General features: G+C 42.6%; 1 protein-coding gene across 2 annotated transcripts in view; it reads right to left on the bottom strand.

Annotated features, from left to right (window-relative positions):
- The window catches only part of DLG2 (discs large MAGUK scaffold protein 2), a 1,592,593-nt gene that overhangs the window by 924,909 nt on the left and 647,393 nt on the right, over positions 1-20,291 (bottom strand). The gene's annotated exons all lie outside the window — the stretch shown is intronic.

Below are 20,291 nucleotides of genomic sequence, written 5' to 3'. Positions count from 1 at the left end.
GATTGACAGCTCTGCCAATCACCCTCACAATCACGGGGCACCTCTGTGACTCCGTGACAGTAGGCAACAACACATCAATTGAACTGAATCTTAAAGAACTGAACTTCTTACACCACTAAGGAGGAGTATACTGTACTGCTCTGCACTTGCAAGGAGCAAACTAGAAAAGCCAAGGCTGCAACTGAACCCCATCTGGCTACACAAACCAAAGACAATAAAAAGTCCTTCTTCAGATATGTGGGGAGTGAAAAGAAAAACAAGGGTAACATTGAACCCCTGCTAAACCAGCTGGGGCAGCTGAATATTGACACCCAGGAAAAAAGCCAATCTGCTTAACGATTACATTGCATCAGTTTTTCACCAGCCCAAAGGGACCACCCTGCCAAACATGATGCAGGATGACCAGGGTGAAGGTGTATATATGCCCGCCATTGGCGTGGAACTTGTGAGGGAGCATCTTGAGAGCCTGGACCCCCTGGTTCAGATAGGTTGCACCCAAGAGAGCTAAAGGAACTGGCAGACATCATAGCACAGCCATTGGCAAGGATATTCAAGAACTTGTGGTACTCAGGTGAAGTACCTGAAGATTGGAAAAGGGCCAACGTGGTGCCCATCTTCAAGAAAGGGTGGAAAGAAGACTTGGAAAACTACAGGCCAATCAGTTTGACCTCAATCCCTGGGAAGATTTTTGAAAAAAATTATCAAAGAAACTAACTTGACAGGCTAACAGAAGGCAACATCCTGAGGGATAGCCAGCACAGGCTTGTTGCAGGTAGGTCTTGCTTGACCAATCTTATTTCCTTCTATGACCATGGGACATATCACCTGGACAAAAGGGAAGAGGTTGATGTAATATAGTCGGACTTTAAAAAAGTCTTTGATCTGGTCTCCCATGATGTTCTTCTGGAAAAAGTGGGCAACTACAGCCTCAACTACTCCACAGTCCACCGGCTGGGAACTGGCTCCGAGGTCAGACCCAGAGAGTGGTAGTTGACAGAATCAAATCAACATGGTCCTCAGTGATCAGTGGCGTCCCCCAAACCTCTGTTCTTGGATCTATACTCTTTAACATCTTCATAAATGATCTGAACATTGGTGTCAAAAGCAGACTGGCCAAGTTCACTGATGACACCAAACTTTGGGGAAGATAGGCTGGTGATCCAGGCCAACCAAGATAGGTTTGCAAGGTGGGCGGATGAAAACCTGATGGCATTACATACAGAGAAATGTAGGGTGCTCCACCTTGGGAAAGAAAACCCGCATCACACTTATAGGCTCAGCAATGCTACACTTGCTAGCACCATGACTGAAAGAGACTTGGGGGTCGTGACTGACCACAGGATGAACATGAGCCACCAATGCAATACTGCAGCTGGAAAAACAACAAAACTCTGGATTGCATCTACCGATGCATCTCAAGCAAGACCCAGGATGTCATCCTCCAGCTGTACTTGGCCTTGGTGAGGCTGCAGCTGGAGTACTGCATCCAGTTCTGGGCTCCACAATTTAGGAAGGATGTGGAGAAGCTTGAAAGAGTCCAGAGGAGAGCCATGTGCATAATCAGAGGGCAAGAGAACAGGCCTTATGAAGAGAAGTTGCGAGCTATGGGTTTCTTCAGCCTGGAAAAGCGCAGGCTCAGGGGTGACTTAGTGGCAGCCTCTAAGTACATTAAGAGGTGTGCATCAGGATCCGGGGGAACACCTGTTCACCAGAGCACCCCAGGGGATGACTAGGTCCAGTGGTCACAAACTCCTGAAAGACCATTTTAGGCTGGACATAAGGAAAAACTTCTTTACAGTCTGAGCCCCCAAGGCCTGGAAAAGACTCTCCCCAGAGATGGTACATTTATCTTGCTGAGATCCTTTGACCCTAGCTGACTTCCTGCTCCTTGGGCAGGATGCTGGACCCCATGATTTTATGATGTCCCTTCTAGCCCTGTCTATGAATCTATGAATGACTTCAAAAGTAATGTAAGTTTCCAAAGTGTTGTGGCACCTTCCTACAACAGATAAGGTAATAAATATTAGAAATATGAAATGACCTCTGTACTCATTCATTTAGTCTATACACTTTCAAGACATGAGTCTACAATAATACAGTCATTAATATACCTTCACAGCATATCAAGATACTGAAAAGTGCCCACCTTCACAAGATTCTGCAAACTACATGGAAAACTTGGATTTGCATTTGTAATTCTCTGCTAGGGCGAATTACATATACAGGAAAGAATCAGAAATTGATTCACTGCTCATTCATGATATTGTTCTAAGATACTTGAGAAGGTGGTATTATAACTTTTCAACTGTCATGCACAATAAGCAATGATGACCAATATTTGCATAAAAAATGCAAACCCGATAATCAGAAAAACTTGCAGCTTCCTCCAGATAGATTATGTAAATGGAATAAAGTTTTACAAAATGTTCTTACCAGTTCATGTATACTGGGCCTAAGATCAAGGTCAAATTAATGAGCACGCAGGTTTTGCACCACTGCTTCTCAAGCAAGCTGAAATCTCCTTTGAGACAGTGGGATGTCAGATATTTGTAAAGCAAATTCAGCTCTTTCCTTAACTCTTGAATGACCAGAATCAGGATGTCTCAGTATGATGTACTATACAATGAAAAATGCATTAGCCTGATCAACCAGGTGCTTGTGCATCCCACTGGTCAATGTGTTACATTAACCAGTACTGTGCTTAATCCACACAGCATATGGCTCTGTTATAGCCCTAACTAAAGGGCCTGCAGCTCAAGCTGTGCAGATTCCTGTTTACAGCTGTGTAGAGCTGTGGTTCAATTCCCAGGATTGCTGCTGTGTTATGCTTTCAAGGTAAATTTTAAAAGACCATTAACAGAAGGGGAAGTGAACAGAAATAGAGGTAAATGTAAATGCCTTACTATTATACCAACCTTTTATTTTTCTTAAAGCAAAACTGCCCTGAAATGTAGTATGATTATATTGTCACTCTGGTAATACTGGCTGTAGGTACGCTGTTGCAGGTGCTGGCTGTATTTACTAAATATTTTAGTGTCGCAGGGCACTTCCGCGCCCTGCTCCTAGTAAGACTTAAACGTGGGGAGGGGAGATGTGTCGCAGGCACTAAAGTGCCTGCTCCTAAAGAAGGACAGGTGTGGATTGCTGGGGCAACCACTGAGATCAGCTGACCAGGAGGGGGCAGGGCCTGGCCTATATAAACAGCCTAGGCTGAGGCCAAGCAGGCAGTTCCTCTCTGGCAGTTGTGGAAGATGGAGCTCTTTGGGACCAGGCTGAGTTGAGGAGCCCGAGGGTCTGGGCACCTTATGAGTGAGGATACCAGGCAGAGGAGCCCCTGGTAGGGATTTGGGGAAGATAAAGAGCATGATGGTCTAGGGTTTATGTTTGGCCAGAAGGCCTGAGTTTGAGTTGGGGCCAAACGGCCAATGGTTTTGTTTGTCGTTACACCAGAGGACCAGGTGAGGCTGTAGGGGTTGGAAGAGGCCTCATGGGAGCTCCCCAGTAGCGTGGGGGTTCCTGGCACCAGAGAGGGTGCTGTGTTTTGGGGTTGTATAGACCCTGGCCCCAGTGGGGCAGTGTCATGCAGGGCAAGGAGCCCAGTGCGGGTGAGTGACCCAAGAAGGCGGGTCTGGGGGCCAGGCACGGCTACGGCCACCTGAGCCCCAATTGTAAGAAGCCCAGGGAGGGCACACACAGGCCCCAGTGCGGGCAGGAATTGCGCGAGCAAGGCCCCAGTGTGGACGCGGGCGCAAGTAGAACCCCAGGGAGGGCGAGAGCATCGCAGTGAGCCCGGGGGAGGGCGAGTACAGGAATAAGAAGCCCAGGGGAGGGCGAGTACAGGAATAAGAAGCCCAGGGGAGGGCGAGCGTACAGGTAGAAGCCCCGGAGAAGGGCGAGTGTATGCATAGAAGCCCGAGGGAGGGCACACAGGAATAAGAAGGCCCAAGGGAGGGCACACAGGAATAAGAAGGCCCGAGGGAGGGCGAGTACAAGAATAAGAAGCCCGAGGGAGAACGAGCTTGCGGATAGAGGCCTTGGAGAGGGCCGTTAAGGAAAGACCACAGACACAACAACGTCCGGGACAACTGAGAGGCTTGGGGCGTGGTATTAGGGGTGGTAGGAGCCACGCACAGCCCACAGGGCTGAGTGCACTAGATCGACCTACATGGGACAAAGGGCTGGGATAACTAAGAGCACCGTGCTCAAGAGGGTAAAAGGCAGCCTCCCTTACAATACTTTCACTATCAAAGATGTGGCGTGGCGGGCGAGATAACGAGGATGCATGGACACCCACTTGACACGGTAGGGGGCGCCAGGAGAGATCACGGCCGCTCCTGGGCCCCCGCCCTGTGACATTTATAAAAGGAACATATTTTTCTAACATGCTCAAACACTCAAATCAAACCAGCTATTGTATGTGCAACAATACTTCTGCATTTAGGATCAATTGTTTAAAGCAAGTTTTACCCACTATTTACATGGCATCGATTCTACACATGGTATTGTTTAGTCAGGAGCCCAAGTCTGAATATATGGTTACCCTGTGTAATGATGTTAGCCAATAAGCCCGTTGATTGGTTTCATCACCTTCCAAGTCTTCCTTACATCACTGTAATACTAAAGGTAACCCAAATGACTCTTTATGTTGCATTAAACAGTCATTAGATAGAATTAGATACCTCCCTCTGCAGCACTGGGTTCAAGAAGCAAAACAAGGCTCCCTTTCTCCCAGGAGACTTCCCTCCCATACGCACACTCTCATGGCCAGGTCTGTCGCACACAAAACATTCAGAAATATCCTTGTGCCTTGAGTTTCAGATTGCCTGCCTATAGACGACAATCTGGGCAGCACTTACAAGCTGTGGACGTGCATAATGCTGCCCACTGAGTGAATTAGAGAGCCTTACACCCCTTCAGGTTGGAAACATTGCTTTTTTGAAGTGAGAGGCGTTTTTTGGAAGCAGCAGCCATGTAGGCATATAGGTTGAGTAGGCCCTAGTCCATTTTAATCTATAAAACCTGATTGCTTTTAAAAGTATTTGTCTTGAATATTCTTCCCTCAAGCAAGTCTCAGTGAAGAAATAGTTTTCTTTGGTCATAGCATATAGAAACGGCTAGGTATTCAAAGTGTCAAATGCCACTGGCATGCTGTCTGATTTGCAAGACTCAATTTACATATATGCATCTACTTGCAGTTTGTAGGTACAAAGGTCAATTATTGCAGGCATAATTAACATTTCACTGCCAGAGCTGTTAAGCTATTCAGGCAAAATGAATTCCTAAAGAACAGGGCATGATAACTAGATGCTGTCTGAAAGAATGAGTAATGAAATTCAGGAGCTGCAGGAACTTTACTCACTTAAAATACTGTAGGCCTTACAGAGACATCATTAGAAAAAATTCAAACTCCAACAATTAGATTTGTTGAATCCTATAGGGAAACCTGATGATCAGAAGAAACAAATAACCAAAAACTACACAAAAAGCCATTCCGGGGAAGAGCCACATCTATTTAAGCCTTTGCAACTCCCCAACTAAAAGGGTCCATAGAAATTGGGGCAGAAAACAGTCTAAAAGCTCCCTCCTCTTATTGTTGGGGAAGAATATTTAAAATGTATGTTCCTATCTCCTTCACAGCATTTAGACATCTTTATGCAAATAGTTTAGCAAACAAAAGTACTTCATTCAACACTATCTGGGAAAGAAGAAACCCCAGCAGTGGAAAACAGGGACATCAGTTTTGTCATGAGCACGAAATTCACCTACAAAAGGGGATGCTTAGCAACACAAAGTTTGATAACATCAGAAATTAAGCACTTAGTTCATGAGGCATGTGAATCACTGCTACTTGGTGTTCTAAGAAAACAGACCATAATAGAGCAGCCGAGGAACCTTGATGAATCAGCCACTAAAATTATCAAGAGTAACAATTCTGGCCTCCTCGTTCGAGTGCCGTGAGATTCCGTCATTGGTACTGATTGCTTTGATTCCCAGACTGCCTGGCATGCTAGAATAAAGGCAACCCCCCCCCCCAAAATAAGACTGTCCTGTAAAAAAGGATAATAGAGCAAAATTCAATTTTATACATTAGGCAGGTCAAATCATTTATGTAAAAAACTTGGAGAGCAAGGACAATCTTAGCTAACAAAGCAGCCAGTGCATACCTTAAAAGGATCCAGACGCAAACTTTCTGTACTATACTCCATTTTACTCTCAGATTGATAACAAAGACTGATACGGTTATGGTCTACTCTAATGTCCCTTGTGAAGTGATCAGAAAAAAAAATGTTCAGCTTCTCATCCAATGGACATTTTAAGCAGGTGAGCTAGTGATTCTTGTGGGAGAAATATTGTTTACTGCCATTATTGTGCTTCAGTTTATCTTTCAGTTGAAAGAGAAATCAGGTTCACCTCTAAGTCTATATTCAGAGATCTTCACATCTGTAGAGGATTATATTTTTCAGTTACAGCTGAACGTTTCAAACCTACTTTTATTCTCATCTCACCTACTGATCTCAAATCCTAATGCAGTATGATCAAAATAGAAATCTAGATTTTCCCATCAAGATAATAGGGGGTATTTCATAGTGCTTATACTTTTCTGAAAGGTCACCACAGGGCATTAGTTCAGATGACTGCAGTCTGGAAATCGAGAGGAGATACTCTTAAGAATATATGGATTTGCCATTGAGCAGAAGAAATCACTGTTGTAAAGTGCTTGCCTAGGTTTTTATGGGGGGAAAAATAAACTACCTGTTAAACAAACCCATTTTCATTCCTTGATGAAGCTTTACCAGTTTGGGTGATAAAGGCAACTGTGTTGATGCACTACATGTAGACTACTCAAGGCATTTGTCATAGTACCATGTGACAAAATTAGTCATATGCAATACCAATACAGTACAAGCTGTAAAAAGAACAGGCCAACTGACATCTGAAAAATAGCCAATAATGAGAAAACATCTTTCTGCCCGGGTGCTGCAGTAACTAGTACTAATTCCAACACTCTTCAACATCATTTGTATAACCGAGGTGGTGACTGGGGTAGCTGTCGGCAGGGCCCCATGCGTCACAACTGACCAGGATGGGTAAGCTACACGTCTGTTAAAAAAATTTTTTACCAATGATCTGGGAGTAAATATAAAATGCTACTCATAAAATCTGCATAAAACAGAAAGATTGGCAGAATTATGGACAAGGGCAGAGTAATAACCATCTAGACCTAATCACAAAAAAAATCATTTTTGAATACACTGAAATTGTATGTCCAAGACCACAAAATGCAGACCATATCTAACTGCATGGAGAAAGATCTAGGGCTCATGATAGATAAAGAACCAAACATGACAGTTTAGTGCGATGCTGTGAGTGAAAAAAAGAAAAGAAGAGTCAATGTGGTCTATGCTTTTATGGTGTGAACAGGAATAGGGAGGAGATTTTACCTCCGTGTACACAGTTGTGAGACTAATATTGGGGTTCACATCCCAAAGGAGGTTGACAAATTTGAGAAAATATGGATGAAAGCTATAAAAATGAATTCAAGCTCTCAGGGAAATAGCTGATAGCAAGAGACTTAAAGAGCTCAGTTTGTCTAGCTCATCAAAAAAGGTAGTTAAAGAGACCTGATTACAAGGTAAAGTACCACCATGGGAAGATCAGGGAGAAGAAAATACAAAGTAGTAAAGGGCTCTTTAGTAAAAAAAACCCATAATAAGCCAGTGGTTGGAAACTGAAGTCAGACAACAGTAGGGCCACACTCTACTCCATCCAGCTGTACATTAAGTTTGGAAATATTTTAAATGTTGGATTAATTGTTAGAGTCAATTACTAAAGAAGTAGTAGACTCTCCAATATTTGATGTCTCCAAGGTTAGATGCCTTTTCAGAAACTCTTATAGCAAAACCAGGTTATGGGTTAACCTCAAAAGTAAGTTATTGAGATCATTACGAGATAAATAAGTATAATGCAACAATAGTTGACTGAATAGTCCCTTCTGGCTTTGAGCTCTCTACATCTTGCCTTTTGTGCATATTTATAGGCTGAGAATAAGGTTGAGATGACTATACATGCGGATAACTTGTATGATATATCTACTACATGATATCAGGCTGGGCTATGCCTCAATTTATATATATTATTTCCAAAATTGCTTAGACTGCTGATGAACTAGCATCCCAGTAGCAGGTGGCAAAGTACTAAGAGAACAAAAACACATCAAAGACCTACTATGAGGAACATATATCAAAGATATAATGATTTAAAAGATGTTCCAGAAGTTACTAATACTGAACCAAATGGCCACGACCAAAAGGAGACTTTGGTAAAGTGAAATAAATGGGGGGAATATATATATATAGAGAGAGAGAGAGAGAGCACGAGCAAAAAGCTACATCAAAATGGTCACCTGTGAACAGGACGACTATATATTTATAATTTTTCATAAAAAACTTACAAAGTAAGGAGGGAGAAACCTAGCTCAATACCCAGCTTATTCTGTCTGGTTTTCATGTTATATGATCCAGATTTATACATTAACTCATTCATCCAGGAAACAGTCTGAGCTGTAAAAGATTAGGTAACAGTCTCATTGACTCTAGTGTCCCTTTTGAAACGTGAAATGCTATAACTATTGTGCAAATGGGACATATTGGACCCCATTCTGTTTTCAAAGTCGCATTTTCTCCTGTCGCATTTTCTCCTGTAAGGGAATAAGCAGTGCAGGAAGATACACAGGAGACATGGGATTTATAAGAGATCTCCACACGGTTAGGGATCTCTGTCTCTTCTGTACCTTACATCCAACCCTTACCTTCTTGCTGCCCAGGGAAAGCATCGCTGCTGCTACTTACGAATGCCCTTCCTGGGGCCAAGAAAATGTTCCAGATCCTAAAGGAGGACATGGTGTAAGCTAGCTCAGGCAGTCTACTAGCACAAAAATTCTCCATCAGAATGCTTTAAAGGGTCCTAGTCAAATCCTGTACAACTCCTTGAAAGGACACCACACTATGGAGAAATGGGCAAAACCATATTTGTTTCTGTGATTTAAATAGTCCTCCATGCTTGACTCAATTTTGATCTCATGTTCATAAAGCTTTACTGAGGTCAATGAAGCTATGCCAATGTAAGGCTGCGTCTAGAGGAAACAAGACATGCGAGACGCTGCACACTCATCCTGTGAGTGTTAGCTCCCCAGCAGAAGCAGTGTAGCCATGTTAGTGCAACACCTACTGTTTCCAGTACAGAAGTATATGTAATGTGGTCATTGCATGTGCCAATACAGTTTTGCCTTGTGTCATATAGATCGGGGTGCCCAACATCTGGCCTCTGGGCCACAACTAGCTCACAGGGACCTACACAGGACTAACAATTTAGCAGACAGCAAGCAGTGGTAACATTACTTGCCATTCCCTAGCTGTCAAATTTCTGGTTTCACAGGGAGTGCTTTGGGCTAGGCAGTGTGGTCTGCATGCTAGATCGGGTGTGCGGGGCCAGAACTGCCATGGGGCAGTATGAGAGGATCCTGGGCATGTGGGGCCTGATCTGAGTAGCATGAGACTGCATACGGGTACAGAGGGCTGATCCAGGTGGTATGATGCAGGATCCAGGTGCACGGGGCCCAATCCAAGCAGTGCAGAGCCAGATATGGGTGTGCAGGGCCCAATCCAGGTGCTGTGAGGCAGAATCCAGGTGTGGAGGGACAATGCAGGTGGTGTGACATGAGATCCAGGTTCCTGGGGCCCAGCCTGGCCAGAGCTGGACTGGATATGGGCAGTACAAAGTGGGTTCTGGGCACAGAGGGCCCAATCCAGGCAGTACAGGGCCAGATCTGGGCATGTGGGGCCCAGGCAGTGCACTGACCCCAGAGATCTGGCCTGCATATCAGCCCATGCCACTCATCCAGCTCATGGGCCCAAAAGGTTGTGCACCACTGATATAGATGACCCCCAAATGGTAAAAGTAGAATGAGGTTCCAAGCTTCTTCTGCTGCATTTATTTAAGTATATATACCTAATGTTAGGCACTTGGATAATTCACATTTAAAACAGCAAAATAAATATTGTAAAAGTAGCCTCATATTCAGGAGTGTGGAGGACTCAGTTCCCTTAGGCGTCACTAGACAGACATATGATACAGTTCACCAGTAATATCTTGCCTAAAGAAGTTGTCTTCACAGCGTCAATACTTACCTCCCTTTTACTTTCTCCAACTGAAAGACAAAAAAGGCTTCAAAAGCATTTGGGGATAATATCCACCCCACCAAGGAAAAGCTATTTTCCTCATAGCATTTCTTCTCTGCAATACTGACATTCTTCTGATGGGATTAGCATTTACTTTTTGTCTCAGTTTCAGTGGTCTTTTCAAAACCCCAGTTGTATTATTTAATAATGCAATTTCACCAGCATATGGTATACAATCACAATGGTAATGTGAGAGAAAAATTCCCTTATGCATTCCCTCAGAAACATAGACCTCTCCAAAGCTTTGAAGGGGCAAAGAAGTCAAGTAATTTTCAATATGAAACAATACTTCAGCTGCAGTAATCATTTCAGGAGTCTTGGTGATTGCATTGATTTTCATTCTTTGGCTTGCCCTTGTTTGTCTTTCAATACTGCATCCAAACATTAATCCTTCATCTTGGTTGACTGATAACATCTTTTTTACTTACTTAAGAATGTCTTGTGTTTCCTGATACATTAAGGGAAATATTTTCAGGCAGTTGCTCTGGGCTTTGGCCACACAACATTAACTGAAATTAATAGAAGGTATACAATGCCAAATCCCAATGCCAGACTTCGGGGCTCTGCCAACTGAATTACTCCAGTGTGAAAATGGTTGAATCATAATCTAACACCTATCAAAAACCAAATGGAAAGGGGTAATGATATCTGGTCCTATTTCAAAGCTTAGAAAGGGTAATCTTTGGGCCACATGACCCAGGCCATGCCACTGAACCCCAAGAAGAAGGGCCATGCCACTGAACCCCTAAAGAAATGTCAGTCATGTTTCTATGGGCAGAACTCACGAGTAGATATAGAAAGGATGTTCAAGGTGGCATGAACTATGCATCCGGTAGTAGTGTAAAAATAGGGCTTATTCACAGAGTCGGAAGGGACCTCAGTGGGCCATCTAGTCCGACCCCCTGCCCCTGGCAGACAAGAAAAGAGTCACCAACCCAGGTGCCTGTCACACTTGTGGAACTGAGAGAGTCTATAGTACTTTTCTGTAAGGTTAGGAGATATGTCAGTGTCCTGGCCAGTTCAAGCTTAGGATTTAAACTTTGTTAAACTTAGTTTTGCAGGCAGTTTCACTTCCACTTCTTTTTCACTTTTTGGCAAGAACCGTATTCAGTGCTAAAATAGCTGTTTGATTCCACCCCATACTGATCCTACATGCATTCAGTGGTGGGTGAAGTTATCTCTATATATCCCTGATTTTGTTCTGTAGCTCTCACTGTGGTATCTTAGCACCTCACAGAGGTGTTGTGAGACTTAATTAGTTTATGCTGGTGAAGTGCGTGGAGCTAGCCAGATGAAAGGTGGGTAGTGTAAATTCCATAAGGAAGCTAAAACCATTTTAATAGAAATTATTATAAGGGTAGTCAATGCAGAAAATTAATCATGTTTGATGCATGCCCTTGATTTTACCAAATTTATATTATTGTATTCACGGCATACGTAAGCTAGTGGGAATCCTCAAACATTAATGGAAACAGTTTATTTTCTGGATTCTGAAAAGTTGAGTCTGTAGAGACACAATACACTGCAAATGCACATGCTGGGTTCATACCACTCATCTGTGCTGTCGAAGATAAGCTGTGCAGCAGAACGGAATAGAAAGAATCAAAAGGAAGCCACAAGAGTAAATTATTAATCTCCTTCACATCAGAAGGTTAGGTACTTCTCAACATCTATCACCTAAACAACTTTTAGTCAGTTTACCAGTGGTAATTTACTAAATTTTAGCAAAATAATTATTCAGTTATGAGCATGTTCAATGAAACCAATTTCTTTCTTTCTAAATGAGTTAGTCAAGCCTAAAAGATTTTTTTTTCTGACCATCATATCTACCATCAAATTAAACCACTGAAGTTCTCACGTTATTGTTTATTAGCATTTTTTAACTTATGTTCCTCAGCGCTCAGAATACATATAACACCCTGCCCCTCCCCATAGATAAACCTGAACACTGCAGTCACTGAAAGCAAGATGAAAGCAGAACTTTTTAGGAGTAACTTTTCATTTGCAAAGAGCTTAGATCATAAATCTAAAGGCAACAGATACAAACAGTTAACAAGCAAATAAAAAAAAATATTTAAACCAGTTAAGTTTATCAGTAACTCTGATACAGAGAAATGGGTGGCAGTAAGACTAAGGCCCACAAATATAGCACTGTCGACTATAAAAAGAAAGAACTCTGAGGAATACAGATCAGGGAAAACACTTGTGGGTGAGTATACATGATGCACTCTACCATCTGGGTAGTTTTTGGCAGCAGTAAAAAGCAAATATGGGTTTGAAGGAACGGATTGTTATACTTATACTAATTGTAATGTATTATAGATAGCAAAGTAGAGACTGCTGTAGTTAAGGGCAACCTCTAACTTCCACTTTATTTCCTACTTTGTTACTTCTTCAGATCCTTTCCAGATCCCCCTTTTGAAGAGAAAACCATCCACGTTTTGTAGCTAGAACAGTCAGAAATACCTTTCCCCAATATCTTAGGAAAATTCATACCATGACTAAAAATGGTATGGAAAAGATCTTATTGTAAAGTACTGCTGCAATCAAGAATTCATAACAAGAGGAAAATATAAGCGGAGCCCAGCAACTGCAGGGTTTTTGACTCAATACATGTTGTTTTCTCCCTCAGTTATTCTCACAGTGGAAGATGCCTCGGGGTATGTTTTTTCACAAAGCAGTGCCAGTCTATCTGGTAGTCACACTCAAAAGAGAACTTTGGGTTTAGTAACTTTCCAAACTATAACCTGGCCAGAAACAAAACTCAATTTGCTACTAGTAAAGTTTCATACTAACGTAAATGTCTCAAATGTCTCCAATGTATTTGAAAATTAATTTATATAAAACACACTTGAATATTTTATTTATTTACATATATATTAAAATTGTCAATACTCCATCCAGCTGTGCATATTGGTATCAAAAAACAGCCAGATCTCTTGGTATCCATGCATCGCTGTAACCCTCTCCTCTCTCTTTCCTTCTTATCTGTTCACCAAACTTGCCCTTTTGTCCTGTGCATGGGTTGGTACAGTGGGTGCCACAGGAAAGCTGAGGTTATTGAAGGGAAACGTAAAGGGTGATCATAAGGTAGGGATAATTTCAATTATAAAGCAAAATTAAATTTCCAAAGAGGTGAAGAAATGAAGGGTGCTTACACAAGTTACATTTTTCGCATGATTGGGCCCCTGAAAGCGTAATGTGCCTCCAGCAGCTGAGGGGGCACAGTGGCGCTGGCAGCGGTGGGAGCATGGCAGTGGCAAGCGGGGAGCTCCTGCAGACATTGCCAGCAGTGTCGGCGGTGGGGGGTGGCAAATGGTGACTGCCCACAGGTGCTGCTGATGGTGTCGGTGGCGCCTTTTCATAGGGGGTACACTGCCACACTCAGGGGGCGCACGTGCACTCGTTTGCACCCCTTCTGCGTCACCAGTGATGTGACATGTACGGTTTGTGCATGGCTGCAGAGTGCTTTTAAAATGGCCGATCAGTGAAAAATTAACCCCCCTCAAATTAGTATTAGATGAAGGCGCGCTACTTTAGAGCGCAGTATGGAACTTGTGTTCCCCAGAGACAATTTTTTGTGCATTGCAGGCTGGGCCAATGCAGCCCAGCTGTCAGCGGAGGGACAGTAGGGAGAAGAAGCAAGTAGCACCAGGCCGCTGACTGGGCTTTGCCACCTGGCTGGAGCTGGAGTGGGGAGGAGGGTGGAACAGAGCCCCCCACCTTGCTGCCCCCCCAGCTCCCCCAGGCAAGGTGAGGGGCTCTGTTCCACCCCTTGCCCTCTAGCTCAGGCCAGGCTGCTTATTTCCCCTATCTGCTTTGCCCAACTTGAACTGGAGGGGTCAGAGCAGAACCCCACCTCCTTATGGACCCAGGCCAACTCCCCCCCAGTACCTCAGCTAGGGTAGCTGGGGGGGCGGGGGGCAGGAGGCGGGACAGCTCTGTTCCACCGCCTTGTCAGCTCCAACGAGGCAGCAAAGTCCAGGCAGCAGCTCAGTGTTGCTTGCTTCTGCCTCTCCCTTCCTCTCTGCTGGCAGCCCCAGAGCTGAGGGCCTGGGGGTGGGGCTGGGGAGTTCAGCACCCTCCTTGGAGGCTGATGGAGTGCCCCCACCTGCTGGCCAGGGCTGGTACAAACAGGCTCAATCCCCCTGACCCAACAAGTGAACATCTATTGGGTCAGGGGGCTGCTCTAACTCATGGCGCTTTATGTAAAACACCATGAGCATGTCCAGACAAGCACAGCCATGTGGTATGTGGTGCCACAAACATGTCTGCAGCACCACATGCTGCACAGTCCGGTGCTCTCTATGCAGCATGTGCTCCACTTCTTTTTTCCATGGGTTTTTTTGACCGCTGGATATCCAAGGGCCAACAAAACCCATGGAAAAAAAAAAGCAGAGCAACACACACATGGGCAGCATGTGCCTCTCAAAAGTGAAGTGGGGCCGTGGCTGCCAGCCAGGCTTTGCCCAGCAGGTTCACCACTGCTGCAGCCCTGGGAGGCCCCCAGGGAAAGCTGTTGGGGCCAGCACAATGCTGGCCCCAGCTCCCCCTCCTGGCCCTGGGGTAAAGTGCACGTGGCATTGGTGTTTCTCAGAGACAAGTAGCTGCGGTACAAGGTGCACCACTGCTACCTGTCCCCAGGGAACCAAACAAACATGCTTGTGTGGACACAGCCCATAATTTAGATGGGGGTCTGAATATCTGTCTTCACCCCATAGGTGAGAGAAGAGGATGGAGGAAGGGGATCAGAGAGGAACTACAAATTATTTGCCTCCAGGTCCAAAAACCCGTATCATTAATTCACATGTGGATTTTCACTAAGGTTTGTGGGGGTTTTTAAAACTGCCTTTAGTGATTACAACAGCAGTGAGTTATCATTTAATTTGTTTGACCACTTGGGAATGTGAATGTGAGGTTGTTAGGAACTTTGTGCCCACACTGTAAGTGTGTCTACACACTGTAAGGGTTAAATCCTTGCTCCATGGCTTGATAAGCTAGTGGGCCCAGCCAGGCCTTCGTTGACACAAAGCTGCTACTGTCTCCAGAACTTGGGCAGCAGACAGCAGACAGCAGCCACCACAGGGAAGCCAGTCGAGTGCATGAAAATCTGTGCAGCTTCGACCAATGCAATCCCAGCTATTAAAAGGGGCTTGTGGCAGCTAGCTGGGAGTTTCTGAGGTCATCCAGAAGAAGGACATATTGTATAAACCGCACCCAGCTCCTGCTAACACAGTCTGCCTGCTGTGCTTAAGGGCTGCCCCCATGAATAACCATGATGTCCGGATCTGGAAGCAGTTTCTATCCACTTTATATTATATTGCCTTGTCTCCTGCTCCCTTTGCCTCTCTTTTTCAGTCTCTGTTTTGTTACTCCTTATCCTTGACTCCTGACTCTCATTTCCTAACTACAGTTCTTGACATCAGCTTGTCTTTTTTGGCTTCCCAATTTTGCCTCTTGAACTCTAGCTTGCCCCTTGGTGTTGACCCCCAGCTTAACATCCCAGTTACAGACCTTCAGCACCAGACCTGATGTGGTATCCTGGATCTGCCTCTTGACCTTTGGCTTCTGATCTTTGTCTGCAGTCCTACCACTCACTTGGGGTCCTTGGTTTTTATCAGTCAGCCAAGCTATCCAAACTAATGGTAACATGCACTAAATGAAGATTTACCAATTCTCTTTATAGTGTTAAAAGTTATAAACCATTTCCTAGTGTTCAAAACCAAATACTCAGTCTGATAATATTTTATATTTGATCCAGTTCTCAGTCAAGAGAAAGAATGACATTAAAATATTGAGTGGAAATGGCCAATTAGCTGCTCATTAGAAGCTGCAGTGTTGCTTTGATACCTCATCAATTTAGTGGACCATATGAATATTGCTCTTTGAACATTTTAATGGGTACTAATAAATGAATTATTTCTTTGTCAAATTTAGACACCAGCATAACCGTATCATCTGCACCTAGAGCATAGGAGGTTTAAGCTGCCTTCACTGCTATATGAAACACTGACTAAAAGTGTGTCTTACTTGTAGGATACCAATATAACAATTGTCAATATAAAGTTGTGTTCAAGCTACAGATTCACTCAATTTACAAGAAGCTTGGTAGAGGTTAGGGTTTAGACGAGGTAACAGAATGGACCTAACTAAACAAAATGGTGAAAACTAATATAGCATTTCAAGGTTCAATTGAAAGATCATGATAATTATCATATTCTTATTCAAGCAAATGCTGGAAACCACACAAATGCAAAAAGGAGAAAGATGTTGCTTAAATGAAAAAGGAAGGGCAATTAAGATACCAATCGCTTGGAAAGATGGTATTTTCATTAAAATATAATTTTACAGCCCAGGAGAAAAAAAGTAGATTCAAAGGAAAATTTCAGAGTTCCTGCATTAATTTGAGAAAAGGAAAAAATGGTCAAAGAAAGTAAATCTGGTTGAAAAACTTAAAAAACTGCATTTTTAATTTGTGATAAAAAGATTGCGGTACATTAAACCCACTGACAGTATGGGCTATACATATTTGAATACCTATGCATGGGCAAGTAAGTAATTTAAATGTTAAGTCTGGTTTTATTACCAGTCTTTAAACCTGTGTGTGATTATCAACTGCTAGAAATCATTGATTTGGATTCATTTTTCTGCCTCAGTGCATTAATTTAACTTTAAAGTGCTATGCTATTGATTTTCTTTCTTTTCCCTTTCACAGCGCTCCATCAAGACTATTTGGCTCTTTTCTTGATCTCATTACAAGTCTGAAGAGTGTATTTCCCCTATCACATAGGATATCGATGATCCTAAAATGACTCAACATATCAGTTTATACTGTTCTACAAGCAAATGGGGCATGATACAATGGTATAAAAAAGAACCTGTATACAGTAAATTTGCCGCAGTTGACTTTTCAATCAGATGGGGGAACTTCAGGGTCATAAGTTCATTTGCCATTGTTTTACACTTGTGTCAAGCCATTACAATGCTGTTCCATAATCAGAGATGTAGAGTCCATATCCACATGGCACTGACATAAATTACCACACCGGGTCCAGTCAGCCCTAACAGGCTTAATGTTAGACTGTTTCCTGACTACCATTTTTTCTTACATGGAAAGGATATACAATGAATGGAAGGACCAGTATGCACTAGAAAATTATTTTTTACTCCTCAGACCTGAAGAAGAATGTCTGAAATTTGAAAGCTTGTCTAACACCATCCCAACTATGCAGCTGGTTCAATAAAAGATATCACCCTAAGAAATCCTTGCCTCTCTATGTAATAAAAGGCACTGCAACACTGAAGTAACTTTATGGGACAACCAATGTCAGATTATTAATGTAAGATAAGACTAAATGACCAGACTAGAATTAGTCATCAATTAGAAGACCTTAATCTTTCTCTACATAGTACATTATGCAATCTTTAAGCTTTGTGACAATGACCATTAGTTTTAAGGGAGGAGTTCACAGCTAAAGTAGAAAACCTGCAGCAGTCAGCAATACTTCACTGAAACCAGTTTAGTATATTTTGTAATATTTGTGCTTACGCTACAAAGAAACGTGTTGGCTATTTATACTTTCTTCACATTAAGTGCTCAGGGTTCCACAAAAAATTATGGCTTCAGCTCTACTGAAACTCCAGGCACGGTCACATAAGTTTACCACCCAGAAAATCTGGAATTAAAACAAAGAGACAAAGCTAGTTCTAGTTAGATTAAAATTCTCCATATTGGCACAAGACACCACCTATCCAAAAAGTTTCAGAGCTAGCTCCTGCTTCACCTCATGCTAAACAGGCAAAATGTTGAAATGCACGGAAGTCATAGCAGCATTTCTGATGTCCTTGCACTGGAAGTAAAAGGGTTCATTTTTAATCAATAAAATATCTGAAGTTATCACAACCATCCATCATTCTCCCTTTCCCAATGATCTGATTTGACAAGGCACATTTTCACATCCATGATACCTCAGCACATATCAACAGAATCTATGGATAATTAAATACTAAAGCATGATAAATAATTCATTTTCAATTTCATCTCTTCTTATTGCCTCCTGTTCTCAAATTCCCTGCACTATTAAAAATCTCTTCTTATAAAAACAAACATATATATATTATATATATTTTATATATATAATATGTATACATTATATATATATATATAATATGTATACATTATATATATATATATATATATATATATAAAACCCGCATGCCGCCTCCTTTTTTAATCTTCCTCCATACAAGTACAGTCTCATAACCTTCCTCTCCTGAATTAGTGCATCTTGTAATATATTTGTTTCAGTTACATTCTTAGTCCTTCAGGGAAGCAACCATGTCCATATATATTGCATATGCTGTGTCATGTATATTTATGTTCCTATATTAAAATAACTGCTTATGCAAACAGAGTAGCTATTTTGTGCTCAGCAAATCCCCAAAAGCCTAGACAGCACAAGCAACTCTATCAAGAATGAGACTCTTGGTAAAAAAAATACTAGGCTTCTCTATAAGCCCTTTTAGAAAGTGATTCACTCAACTTCCACTCTTAAATTGGTCAGAGAATTTTATTTAATTTCTTATCCAAGTATTAGCACTCCAGCAATACACAACATGCTATATTTTCACCCACTTTTTCCAAATCTTCTTTGCTCAGCATTTTTAACAATCTTAATAATGTAAACGTGTTATTTACCATAGCGGAGGTTTTATGAATACACATTTATGAAAGATACAGAGAAAATAAGGGCCAAATCTCTCTGACCTCAGAACACATGATTCACATCAAGCCGAGTTTAATAACATCACACCCTTATTTGGTGTTCCCATTGTAAACGCATAAAATGGTTATATTTAAAGACCACTTCAGATTTTTTGAAGTGGTCTTCTGAAAAGTCACTTGCCATTTGCTTACATTAGATGCCTGGGAAACCAGAGTCATATTTTATACTGTGTAAATAGCAGTCTCATTAAATGACACCATTTTACAGTCTATTATATTATATAGTCTATTTGCCTAGAGAGGTTATGCAATCTCTATCACTGGACGTTTTTAAGAGCAGGTTAACTGAGATGAGAGATCTCCCTTACATGAGATAGTTCAGATGTGGATGACTCTGCCCTGAGCAGAGAGTTAAACTAGATAACTTCATGAGATCCCTTCCAGACCTGTTTTTTTCCATGATTAGAAATCAGTTATCCTTCAGCGTAAAGCATTCGGGCATTTATATCCCATGGGTTTTCACAGCTTTTTTGCCACAGCAAATACAAGTGTTACCCTCCTGCTGGGCACCGTTCGGGAGCAACAGGGGCTGGGTTCAATGTTGGGGTCTAAATATATTTTACATTGACGCGAGCCCCTGACACGACCACCTGGGAAACACAAAATAAATTACTAGCGTGTCCTGCATAAATAAAACCCCCTCCTCCCAACCAGCATAAGCACAGAGGATAAATTTATTACAGAAACAAAGACAATGAAAACAAAGAAAACACTAAATACATTTAAAATACTACCAACTACAAGGCACAGTTCATAGATTGCACGCTCTTGGGAAGGCTTCACCCATGCCCAGGCAGTCTGGGACTTGGGGCTCACCCAAAGGGCAGTTCCAGGGGCTTGCACCCTTCTACCTGCCCTTCAGCAATGGGCTGGAGAAGTGGGCTTATCTGGAGAGTCCTTTGAGCTGTTCTCCTACAGTCCTAGTCCCAATCCCACCTCTGCTGGGCAGAAACTGCAAAAAGAAAACTTTGAAGGAGAGGTCAGGCCTACTTCGCTGTGCCTGTACTGGGCAGCAAATAATGTTTGCTTGTCTGTCCAGTGAAGAGAAGGGAGACCCCCTCCCCTTCCACCCTCTCCATGGGGGTAGATTTTCTGGCTCCCAACATAGCTGTGCAGCCCTCAGCGGGCAAATGAATAAAAGCTCCAAAGAAAGAGAGAGCACTTTAGTGAGTGCAAGTCCCAGAAGACAAGTGAGCTGTGGAGCATTACTATATTACAATAGGAGGTCATCTGTGGCACCATAATATCTTTCATACATAGGCTCACAA

The sequence above is a fragment of the Crocodylus porosus genome, unplaced genomic scaffold, assembly GCF_001723895.1.
Source record: "Crocodylus porosus isolate Cpor-Errol unplaced genomic scaffold, CroPor_comp1, whole genome shotgun sequence".
NCBI classification, from domain to species: domain Eukaryota; kingdom Metazoa; phylum Chordata; order Crocodylia; family Crocodylidae; genus Crocodylus; species Crocodylus porosus.
The sequence above is the reverse complement of the archived record's forward strand: the minus strand, read 5'-3'. Positions and strand labels throughout refer to the sequence as shown.